This window comes from Hypanus sabinus, chromosome 19 (assembly GCF_030144855.1).
Source record: "Hypanus sabinus isolate sHypSab1 chromosome 19, sHypSab1.hap1, whole genome shotgun sequence".
NCBI classification, from domain to species: domain Eukaryota; kingdom Metazoa; phylum Chordata; class Chondrichthyes; order Myliobatiformes; family Dasyatidae; genus Hypanus; species Hypanus sabinus.
In genome coordinates, this window is record NC_082724.1 from 69,007,349 (window position 1) to 69,020,788 (window position 13,440).

Consider the following 13,440-nt stretch of genomic DNA (forward strand, 5'->3'; position numbering starts at 1 on the left):
CAATTGCTCAAGGACCTTGGATGTCGGCAAGGTGGAAGAATCTGGAATATATTAGAGACTTCTTGCAAGGTGAAATAGCTAGTACAAGGGAGCGTAATTTTAAGGTGATTGGAGCAAAGTAGTTCTTTACAAGGTGGGTGTGTGGAACACCCTTCTGGGGTGGTAGTAGAGGCAGATACATTAGGAGCATTTAAGAAACACTTAGAAAGGCACATGAATGACAGAAAAATGAATGGAATGAAAGGAGGGAAGGATTATATCAATCTTAAAGTAGGTTAAAAAGTGCACACAACATCATGGGCTGAAGGGCCTGCACTGTGCTGTATTGTTCTACGTTCTGTAAAATAGCTGAAATGAGATGGGATTGTTGCAATGTTGTGTCAGGGTAATCCTACCTTTATTATGCATTCTGCCTCACTTACCTGTTCTTCATGTCCAATAGTGTCTGACCCAAGTGTCACAGTATTTCATTTTCTATAGCAACGAATATAGCCCTTGATGTGGAGTGTTGTGGATGGGTGGGGTTAGGGAGGAGAGGGTGCCAGGAACATAATTACACAAAGATTAAGAAATGAAAGGTTTTTATAAAACACAACTTCTCACTGGAGCCAAGTTCACTATTACTTATAAATGCACCTTACATTAAATCTGGTTACTAAAATAATGTTGCATTTTGTTTCCAGAGCAGAAAGAATAGGAGCACAAACATCATCTGTGACAAAAATCATACAATTCCGCATTTCTCATTGAAACCTATAGAATACTAAAAAGCCTAGATAGAGGATGTTTCCTATAGTGGGGGAGTCTAGGACCAGAGAGCACAGCCTCAGAATAGAAGGTAGTCCCTTTAGGGCAGAGATGAGGAGGAATTTCTTTAGCCAGAAGACAGTGAATCTGGAATTCATTGCTGCAGATGGTTGTGGGGGCCAAGTCTTTGGGTATATTTAAGGCAGAGTTCGATAGGTTCTTGATTAGTAAGGGCATCAAAGGTTATGGAGAGAAAGCAATGAACCACCCACGATGGAGTGGCAGATTGCTCTCAATGGGCTGAATGGCTTCATTCTGCTAATGTCTTGTGGTCTTATTTAATGTTAGAACTTGCACCCATGCTGTAACCAAACCAGAGAATTGCATTTAGAGTACTTTCCTTGCATTGTTTAATGGCATTCTCCTTCCTTGAGTGTCTGCCCAAATTTTCTTCTCAAGCCACTTGGCTCTTTAACTTATCTAATGCTTTTGCTCACTCAGGGTGTGGCTGAATTTGAAATCTCACCCAAGTATAGATAAACCTAAAATAAGATTAGAAGAAGTAGAATCTTTGCGGGTAATTGCAAAGGTAAAAATATCCTGATGGGAGTTATATACAGACCTCTGAACAGTGGCCAAGTTGTGGGCTACAAACTAAAATAGGAGATAGAAAAGGGATGTCAAAAGGGCAGTATTACAAGAGTCGTAGGGGATTTCAAGATGTAGGTAGATTAGGAAAATCAGGTTGGTGCTGGATCCCAAGAAGAATTTGTAGAAAGCCTACAAGATGGCTTTTTGAAACAGTTTGTGGTAATGGTACCACTGGGGAATGGTAATTCTAGATTGGGTGTTGTGTAATGAACCAGATTTGATTAAGGAGCTTAGGGTTAAGGAACCCTTAGGAGACAGTGATCATGAAATGATAGAATTCAAACTGCAGTTTGAAAGTGGAAAGCTAAAATCACATGTATCAGTATTAGAGAGGAGTAAAGGGAATTGGAGGCATGAGAGGGGAGCTGGCTAATATTGATTGGAAGGGGACACTAGTAGGGATGATGGAAGTACATTAATGGCAAGAGTTTCTGGGGGTAATCCAGAAGGCACATGATAGATACATCCCAAAGATGAGGAAATATTCTAAATGGAAGATGAGGCAATTGTGGGTGACAAGGGAAGTAAAAAAACACAGCATAAAAGCATAAGAAAGTGCATATAATATGGCAAAAATTAGCAGGAAGTTAGAAGTTGGGGTGATTTAAAAACCAACAGGCAATTAAAACACCATAATGAGAGAAAAGATTAAATATGAAGGCAAGCTAGCCAAAATTACACTGGACAACAAAGATTCTGCTTCCTGAATACCTTTAGGTGTATCTTATGAATTCTGGGTGACCGATCATGAAAATCACCATGAAACTTCCCTATCACACACTATTTTTTAATTTTTAATCAAAATTTTATTTTTATATATTTTTAATAAACTTATGTTTATTATAAACATTTATGAATATCTATTTCAATTCATAATTCAAGGCAATTAAAATGTTGCCTACAATGTAAGCTGGAAAGTTTCCTACCTTGGCCAGGCATGCTTAGGTGGCACAGCTGCTGCATGGCAGGGCAGGTTTTAGTAATACTTACTGGGTTCAGGACTATAAGGATGGAATTTGTTATCACCAGGCACAATCTGAAGGATTTTGATATTTGAGACAGGTGCTTCCCAGAATAACTGATGCCAAGATTAAGGAAAGCATTTTTGTTAGGCCACAAATCAAACAGATCATCAATGTCAGGCAATTTGAAGAATTTCTAGTGGGACCAGAGAAAATCACATGGAAGGTATTCAATGAAGGCATTGAAATTTTTCTCGGCATCTACAGGGCATCAAACTACATGCAGCGTCAAAACATGCTTCAAGCATATAAAACCATGAAATACAACATGTCACTAAAGATTCATTTTCTGCATTCCCATTTAGACTTCTTCCCTGCAAATCTTGGTGCTGTTAGTGATGACCAAGGTGAAAGGTTTCACCAAGACATTGCAGTCATGGTCAAAAGATACCAGGGCAATTCGAATCCATCAATGCTGGCAAATTATTGTTGGACACTTAGCGAGAAGACTCAGACACTGATTACAAATGAGAATCACTAACAAAATATTTTTAACTTAGTTGAACTATTGCAAAGCACCAGCACCATTATGCAATTAAACACATTATATTCAATAAAAGTTATTTTGTTGTTTCTCCAAATTCCTATGTGATACAAGTAGTCTGAAATAATATTTGTGTTCATTTTCAGGCAGCCTATCATAAGCAAAAAAAAAATTCTGAGGAAGCAAAACTTTTGAAAAAAATTGTTGTCCAGTTTTATAAGAGGATACCAAAAGCTTATTCAGATATATAAAGAGTAAAAGAGGTGAGAGTGGATATTGAACCACTGGAAAATGATGCTGGAGATGTAGTAATGGGGTGGGGAAAAATAAATATTGTATGAACGGTAAGTATTTTGCATCAGTGTTGAAGACACTAGCAGTATATCAAAAGTTCCAGAGTGTCAGGGGGTAGGGAGTGTAGATGCCCTTACTAAGGAGAAAGTGCTTCAGAAACTAAAATATCTGAAGGCAGATAAGTCACCTGGACCAGATGGACAACGCTTCTGAAAGAGGTGGCTGAATAGACTGTGGAGGCATTAGTATCGATCTTTCAGGAATCACTAGATTCTGCAATGGTTCCGGAACACTGGGAAAATTGCAAATGTCACTTCACTCTTTCAGAAGGGAGGAAGGTAAAATAAAGAAAATTATAGGCCAGTTGTCCTGACTTCATTGGCTGGGAAGGTGATGGAGTCTATTAGTAATGATGAGGCGATTGATAAAGTAGGCCAAAGTCAGCATGGTTTCCTTAAGAGGAAATCTTGCCAGACAGATCTTTTGGAATTCTTTGAGGAAATAATGGACAGGATAGATAAGATAGTCAGTGGATGTTATCTTGGATTTTCTAAAGGTCTTTGACAAGGCCTACTCATGAGGCTGCTTAACAAGATGAGTTCATTGTATTATAGGAAAGATATTTGTATGGATTCGCTGATTGACGGGAGGTAAAGAGCTGGAATAAAGGAGCTCTATTCTGATAGGCTGGTGATGACAAGTGATGGTCTACAGGGGTTGGCTTATATGTCAATGATTTGGATACTGAAATTTATGGCTTCATGGCCAAGTTTGTAGACAATATGAAGATGAGTAGAGGAGCAGGTGGTATTGAGGAAGCAGAGAGTCTACAGAAGGATTTGGGAGAATGGGCACAGAACTGGCAGATGGAATATAGTGTAGGGAAGTATATGGTCATGCACTTTGGTAGAAGAAATAAAGGTGTAGACCAGTGATTCCCAATGAGGGCTGTACCACCCCCAGGTGGGCAGTTACATGTTCTAAGTGGGCTTTAGGGGAAATACAAAGCGATACTTCACTACCAGATGAACTCACCATCTTCTATGCCACTTTGAAAGAGAGAATATAAGTACAGCTGTAAAGATCCCTGCTGCACTTGATAACCCTGTGATCTCTGACTCAAAAGCTGATGTAAGACTGTCTTTAAAGAGTGAACCCTCACAAGGTGGAAGGTCCTGATGGAGTACCTGGTAAGGATCCGAAAACCTGTGCCAACCAACTGACGGCAATATTCAAGGACATTTTCAACCTCGCACTGCTATGGGCAGAAGTTCCCACTTGCTTCAAAAAGACAATTATACCAGTGCCTAAGAAGAATAATGTGAAAACATGAGGAAATCTGCATATGCTGGAAAGTTAAACAACACACACAAAATGCTGGTGGAACACAGCAGGCCAGGCAGTATCTATAAGGAGAAGCACTGTTGACGTTTCGGGTCGAGACCCTTCATCAGGACTAACTGAAAGGAAAGATAGTAAGAGATTTGAAAATATTGAGGGGAGGGGGAAATGCGAAATGATAAGAGAAGACCAGAGAGGGTGAGATGAAGCTAAGAGCTGGAAAGGTGATTGGCAAAAGTGATACAGAGCTGGAGAAGGCAAAGGATCATGGGACCGGAGGCCTCGGGAGAAAGAAAGTGGGGGGGGAAGCACTAGAGGGAGATGGAGAACAGGCAGAGTGATGGGCAAAAAGAGAGAAAAAAAACAAACAACTAAATATGTCAGGGATGGGGTAAGAAGGGGAGGAGAGGCATTAACGGAAGTTAGAGAAGTCAATGTTCATGCCATCAGGTTGGAGGTTACCCAGATGGAATATCAGGTGTTGTTCCTCCAACCTGAGTTTGGCTTCATCTTGACAGTAGAGGAGGCCATGGATAGACATATCAGAATGGGAATGGGACTTGGAATTAAAACGTGTGGCCACTGGGAGATCCTGCTTTTTCTGGCGGACAGAGTGTAGGTGTTTAGCGAAACAGTCTCCCAGTCTGCGTCGGGTCTCACCAATATATAAAAGGCCACACCGGGAGCACCAGACGCAGTATACCACACCAGCCGACTCACAGGTGAAATGTCGCCTCACCTGGAAGGACTGTCTGGGGCCCAGAATGGTGGTGAGGGAGGAAGTGTAAGGGCCTTTTATATATTGGTGAGACCCAACGCAGACTGGGAGATTGTTTTGCTGAATACCTATGCTCGGTCCACCGGAGAAAGCAGGATGTGGCCAGGCAGAGCTCAAATACCATCTATAAATTTGCTGATGACTCAACCATTGTTGGTAGAATCTCAGAGAGGGCATACAGGAGTCCCGGATGGTAGTTTGCCTCCCTGGTGCCAGGGTCCAAGATGTTTCTGATTGCATCCAAGATATCCTGAAGTGGGAGGGTGAGGAGCCAGAGGTCGTGGTACATATAGGTACCAATGGCGTAGGAAGGAAAATGGAAGAGGTCCTGAAAGGAGAATATAGGCAGTTAGGATGCCAGTTGAGAAGAAGGACCACAAAGATAATAATCTCGGGATTACTGCGTGTGCCACACGACAGTGAGAGTTGGAATGGAATGAGATGGAGGATAAATGTGTGACTGAGGGATTGGAGCAGGGGGCAGGGATTCAAGTTTCTGGATCATTGGGACCTCTTTTGGGGCAGGTGTGACCTGTACAAAAAGGACAGGTTACACTTGAATCCTAGGGGGACCAATATCCTGACAGGAAGGTTTAATAGAGTTGTTAGGGAGGGTTTAAACTGATTTGGCAGGGGGAGGGGAACCAAAATGATAGAGCGGAAGAGAGGGAAAACAGAAATAGATCTAAGGTAGTGAGCAGTAAGGATGTCAGGAAGGACAGGCAGGTGATGGAGCAAATTTGCAGCCATTGGGTTAAGTTGCAGTACAATAAAGTTGCAGTGCAATCAAAGCAAAAAGTACCAAATACTGGACTTAAAGTGTTATACTTAAATGCATGCAGCATAAGGAATAAGGTGGATGATCCTGTTGTACAGTCACAGATTGGCAGGTATGATATTGTGGCCATCACTGAGACGTGGCTAAAGGATGCATGTCTCTGGGAGCTGAACGTCCAAGGATACACGGTGTATCAGAAGGATAGAGGGGGTGGCGTAGCTTTAATGGTAAGAAATGATATAAAATCATTGGAAAGACTTGACATAGGATCGGAAGGTACAGAATCTTTATGGATTGAGCTAAGAAATCGCAAGGGTAAAAGGACCCTGATGGCAGTTATCTACAGGCCTCCAAACAGCTGCAGTGATGTGGACTACAAATTACAACAGGAAATAGAAAAGGCTTGCGAGAAGGGCAGTGTTATGATAATTGTGGGGATTTTTACATGCAAGTGGATTGGGAAAATCAGGTCGGCACTGGATCTCAAGAGAGAAAATTTGTAGAATGTCTATGAGATGGCTTTTTAGAACAGCTTGTTGTTGAGCCCACTAGGGGATCGGCTGTACTGGATTGGGTATTGTGTAATGAACCAGAGGTGATTAGAGAGATAGAAGTGAAGGAACCCTTAGGAGGCAGTGATCACAACATGATTGAGTTCACTGTGAAATTTGAGAAAGAGAAGCCGAAATCCGATGTGTCAGAATTTCAGTGGAGTAAAGGAAATTACAGTGACATGAGAGAGGAACTGGCCAAGGTTGACTGGAAAGGAATACTAGTGGGAAGGATGGCAGAGCAACAGTGGCTGGAGTTTATGCGAGAAGTGAGGAAGGTGCAAGACAGATATATTCCAAAGAAGAAGAAATTTTCGAATGGAAAAAGTATGCAGGGAATTCCGGTGATGTCATCATCGAGAGTGGCAGCTTAAGTCACAAGCTCCTCCGGAAAAATGTGTATTAAGCCCCATTTACCCATCAAATATAATATTTTTCAAAAAATATTTGAACTCAAAACAGGGGCAAGAACGGGGAGAAGAAATGGAAATTTCAAAAGCGACACTGTGGAGCCTGCGTCCGAGAGGAGTGCAGCGAGTGGCTCGCCTACCCGACCGTGTGCTAGCGAGGCAGCTGCTGGGCCTCATTGAGACGAAGCGGCGAATGTCTTTGAAATCCTGAAAGAAATAATGGAGGTCCAGAAAGATATAAAGTAGCAGCTCCATGATATTAAGGCAGAGCTTGCCAGCATTAATCAAAAAATAGTGGTGGCAGAGACTCGCATTGAGAAGGTGGAAGATTGCATTCAAAACATGGAATGGATACTGAGTAAGACAATAAAAATCATACATCACCAAGAAGGTAAACTGCTTGACCTGGAAGGAAGATCACGGTGGAAAAATATCAGAATCAACAACGTTCGGTCTATGACGGAGTTTGTCAGAAAGTTACTACGGGTCGTGCTGGAGCTTTCCCCGGCTATGAAGCTGGAAGTCAAAAGAGCACACCGCGTGCTTGTTCCAAAACCTACCGTGGATAGAAAGCCACGATCAATTATAATTAAATTCCTTCAGTACAGCACCAAGGTGGAGATTCTACGAAGGACCTGGGGTAAGAAGAGAGTGTTTTTAGAGGATAAATTAATATATTTCGACGAAGATTACCCCACCCTCCCCCCGTGGTCCTCCAGAAATGCAAAGAATACTCAGAAGTAAAGTGAGTATTAAAGCAAAATAAGATTAGATTTCAAACTCCATACCCTGCTAAACTTCGAGTGTTTTATGACAACTGGACGCAGTTGTACCAGACAGTGGAAGAGGCAACTACAGACATGAAGGCCAGAGGGTTGCCTGTCAGCATGATCAAAACAAAAAAAAAGCCTGGCTGAGGAATTGTCCCGCTCGGCTTGGGAAATAGTGCGAGAAACGAGAAGGCAGGAGACGGGAAAAGGCCGAGAGAAACATATCAGGAAGAGACCGGGAGTTTCCCAATGACAGTCCTCACCCCCTTCAGAAGAGTCATAAGGTTTGGCTAACTTTAAAAATGTTGAGAAGCTAAACAGAAGCAAAAGTACACGGTGATATACCTATCTCAAGAAATACTTATTATAGTGTGGATTTTATATTACTTAGTTATTATTCTTTATTCTCTCACTTACTCCTTTTTCCCCACCAAAATGAGAATATATATGTGTGTGTGTGTGCATATATATATATATGTATGTATGTATATATAGGAGGAGTACACAAGGAAATCGTTTCTGTGTAATGGATTTTTTCACTGACTTTTATGATTACTGTGATGGGGGCCCTCAACACTCACAAGTAAGAGGGGTTATCCCCCACAGCTAGACATTTCCTCTAGCTCAACACAGGGTCATTTACCAGAGACCTCAGCCTTGGAATCTCACGTTAATTGCCATTTTTGTTATTATTTGAGTTTCTTGGCTCTTATTTGTTCAGGGAGTAGATCAATTAAGTTTTATTCTAATTTCAATGGTACATTGACAGAGAAATACAGATGGCTAAGGACAAGGTAAAATTCACTTATTTTAATGTAAATGGGCTATTAAATCCAATCAAATGTAAGAGAATTTTATCCAAAATGAAAAAAAGAACAAGCCCATGTAGTATATTTACAGGAAACTCATTTAAGTGATAAGAAGCATAAAAAATAAAGAGGGTGGGCTTCACTAATCTCTTTTTCTCCTCATATAAATCAGGACATAGGAGACGAGTTGCTATTCTTATCTCAAGTAAGCTAAACTTTGAAAAAATATTCGAAATGGGAGATAAAGAAGGCAGATATATTCTGGTAAGGGGGAATATAGATGGCAATTCAGTTACTCTATTGAATATATACGCACCCCCGGGAAGTGATATTGGTTTCTTTCAGAAAATTACTGATATTATGGTAGCGGAAACAGAAGGTCTCCTGATATGTGGGGGAGACTTAAATTTACAATTACAACCAAACTTAGACTCTTCCAATAGAAAAACCCATGAAACAAAATCTTTACATAAGAAAGTTAATACACTTTTTGAGGATGTTGGTTTAAATGATATATGGAGGGACCTTTTCCCTGACAGAAGGGATTACACTCATTATTCTGCTCCACATTTTGTATATACAAGAATAGACTATTTCATAACATTTGGAAAAGACGAAGACAGAATAAACACCTGTGGAATTGGGACAATAGATGTAAGTGACCATGCACCTATACAATTATCTGGTGATTTTGACCTACAACCAAAGAATACTATTTGGAAACTAAATTCAAGTCTACTCAATGATCCGTACTTTAAGGAACAAATTAAAAAAGAAATTGGTCTCTTCTTAGAATTTAATGATAATGGAGAGGTTTCACCTCCCATTTTATGGGATACTCTGAAGGTGGTCTTAAGAGGGAAAATTATAGCGATATCTTCATAAAAGAAAAAATAAGGAATAAAACATTAGAGGAATTACAAAATAGGCTGAAGGAACTAGAGAAAAAACACAAATTGAATTTGGCACAGGATGTATTTGGGGAAATTAAAAGAATTAGGAATGAAATAAATAATTTGGCTATGTAAGAAATCAGGAAAAACTTAATGTTTCTGAAACAGAGACATTATGAAAGTGGATCGAAATCTATGAAAATACTGGTGTGGAAACTGAAAAAAAAAGATAGCAGAAAATACAATTCATAGAATTAGGGACCCAAAAATGAAAATGATAAAAAATAAGCTAAGTGAAATTCAAGAAGCTTTTGAAGTGTTTTATAAAACGCTATGTTCCAAAGTTCCGGGGGAAGCATAACCCAAATTGACACCTTCTTGAATTTTCTAGAGTTACCCACTTTAAGCGAAGAACAAAATAGAACGATAGCTGCTGACATAACTGAAGTTGAATTAAAAGCTGCAATTAGTAGGCTTAAATTAAGCAAATCACCAGGATCAGATGGGTATACAAAGAGTGGCAGAGTGGTACAAAGAATTTTAAAATGAGTTAATTCATGTTTTACTCCCCATATTGAACTGGGCTCTAAAAACTGCACAAATGCCACCCAGTTGGAAGGAAGCGATAATCTCAGCTATACCGAAAGAAGGCAAGGATACAGTGGAATGCGGGTCATTTAGACCAATATCCGTTCTTAATGTAGATGATAAGTTATTTACCTCCATCATGGCCAAACGATTAGAGGAGTTTCTACCCATACTGATGCGTAATGATCAGACAGGTTTTATACGACAATGCCAGACTCAAGACAACATACGAAGGACACTTCACATTATGGATCATATACAAAAAAATAAAATTGAAGCAATAGTGATAAGCGTGGACACTGAAAAAGCATTTGATTCGGTTAATTGGAATTTTCTTTACACAGTTTTACATAGATTTGGTTTCCAAAACACAATTATTAAAACTATACAGACTATATGACAATCCTACTGCTAGGATTAAAATCAATGGATATTTATCAAATAGTCTTACCCTAGAAAGGGGCACGAGACAGGGTTGTGCATGGTCACCACTACTCTTCGTGCTATATCTGGAACCATTAGCTCAATACGTCAGACAAAATGAAGATATCAGGGGAATTACTATTAAAGGGACAGAGCATAAATTAGCTTGTTATGCAGATGACATTTTAATCTATCTAGGACAACCAACATACTCTTTACCTAAATTGATTCAATCCTTTGAACAATATGGTCAATTATCAGGATACAAGATCAACATAGATAAAACCCAATTACTTTCATATTGCTATAGCCCACCAAGAGAAATTGAAAGTCAATACCCTTGGGCATGGCACACAGAGTCTTTCAAATATTTGGGCATCATTATGCCAGAAGATTAGGCAAAATTATCAGAATGTAATTATCAGCCTTTATATAAAAAATTAAGGAAGATGTGGCAAGATGGAACTTGATACCTTTTTTCAGTCTCAGTTTAAGGATTGAGTCTATTAAAATGAATATACTGCCCAGACTGTTATATCTCTTTCAGACCCTATCAATAGAGATCAATCAAAATCAATTCAATGAATGGAACAAGATGCTATCAAGGTATATTTGGCAGGGTAAAAGGCCTAGAGTTCATCTCAAAACTTTGCAATTAGCAAAGGAAAAGGGGGGATGGGGCTTGCCTTCTATTAGAGATTATTATTTTGCAGCACAGTTGAGAGCTGTGATATATTGGCACAATGCATCAAATGACGCTCAATGGAAAAACATTGAGGAGCGGGTACTTCCCATCCCCATACAACCAATTTTGGCTGATAACAACCTGCAAAGGTACATAAATACTATTGATAACCCATGGGTGAAATTGACTCTTAAAATATGGAAAACCACTATAAAAGAATATAATCTAGAGGGAGATATTGCAATTCTTAAATGGTGTGCTTATGACTCTGATTTTACACCAAATAAATTGGATGCTAGATTTAAGGACTGGACAGCTAACAGAATAACAGCTCTTTGCAACATAATGAAAGAAGGAACACTGTTCATTTTTGAAATGCTTAAAGAGAAACACTTATTAGAAAAACAAGATTTTAATTGGTATTTACAGATGCGACAATATGTTAATAAGATGCTTAAAAATGTAACCAATACAAATACATGCTTGATAGAGCTCTTTAGAAAAGCATATAAATCAGATAATGGTAGTAGAATCATTTCAAGCATGTATAAGGGGTTGTCAAATCTTAAAACACATTCGACTTCATACATTAAAACAAAATGGGAGAAGGAAGGAGAGATAATTATATCTGAGGAAGAATGGACAATAATATGGAGGTATCAATGGAAGTGTACCAGTTCACAGAAATGGAGGGAGTTCGGATGGAAAATTTGATAAGATAATTTATTACACCCTCTCAGAAATCCCATTATGATAGTAACCTCCCTGTTTGCTGGAGAAATTGTGAATTGTGGAAATCAAAATGCAAATCATTATCATATTTTTTGGGACTGCCCTGTTATCAAAAACTATTGGAGGGGATACACAATGCCCTACAAGACATCTTTAAATGTGAAATACCCTTGGAGAGTAATACCATATATTTTGGATATATACCTCAAGAATGGTTGAAAAGAGATAAATATTTAATGAATATACTGTTGGTGGCTGGTAAAAAGACTCTTACTAGGAAATGGTTATCACAGGAGAGCCCAACTTTAAATACATGGATGGAAATTACAATGGACATTTACAAAATGGAGAAGATCTGTTAATCATAAGCTGGAACAATTGGATTCATACTGGGAAAAATGGTTTAACTACATAATGCTTCATAGGCCTGATTTTATTCTCTCAAATCAATGAATCTGTTGTAAAAAAAAGATCACTCCCTACTTGTACATAGTTCTTTCCTTTTGCTTGTTTTTTCTTTCCACTCTTTTCTATAAGTGTATACCCCAGATAAATACTTTGTGGAGATTTTGTGATATATATGATTATATATGATTATATCATATATATGTACAATGTCTGAAATACATCTTATGGAAATGTTTATTTGATGAACTTCAATAAAAAAATAAATTACAAAAAAAAAGGAAAAAGGATGCAATCGTGTCTGTTAAGAGAAGTCAAAGCCAAAGTAAAGGCAAAGGGGAGGGCATACAAGGAAGCAAAAATTAGTGGGAAGATGGGGGATTGGGAAGTTTTTAAAAGCTTACAAAAGGAAACTAAGAAGGTCATGAAGAGGGAAAAGATGAACTATCAAAGGAAGCTAGCAAATAATATCAAAGAGGATGCTAAAAGCTTTTTCAGGTATATAAAGAGTAAAAGACAGGTGAGAGTAGATATAGGACTGATAGGAAATGATGCTGGAGAAATTGTAATGGGAGATAAGGAGATGGCAGAGGAACTGAACGAGTATTTTGTATCAGTCTTCACTGAGGAAGACATCAGCAATATACCGGACATTCAAGGGTGTCAGGGACGAGAAATAAGCGCAGTCACAATTACAACAGAGACAGTACACAGGAAGCTGAATAGTTTAAGGGTTTATAAATCTTCTGGACTAGATGGAATGCACCCTCATGTTCTGAAGGAAGTGGCAGTGGAGATTGTGGAGGCATTAACAATGATCTTTCAAAAGTCGATAGATTCTGGCCTGGTTCCGGAGGACTGTAAGATTGCAAATGTCACTCCGCTATGTAAGAAGGGGGCAAGGAAGCAAAAAGGAACTTATAGACCTGTTAGTTTGACATCAGTGGTTGGGAAGTTGTTGGAGTCGATTGTCAAGGATGAGGTTACAGAGTACCTGGAGGCATATGACAAGATAGGCAGAACTCAGCATGGTTTCCTTAAAGGAAAATCCTGCCTGACAAACTGAGTGTAATTTTTTG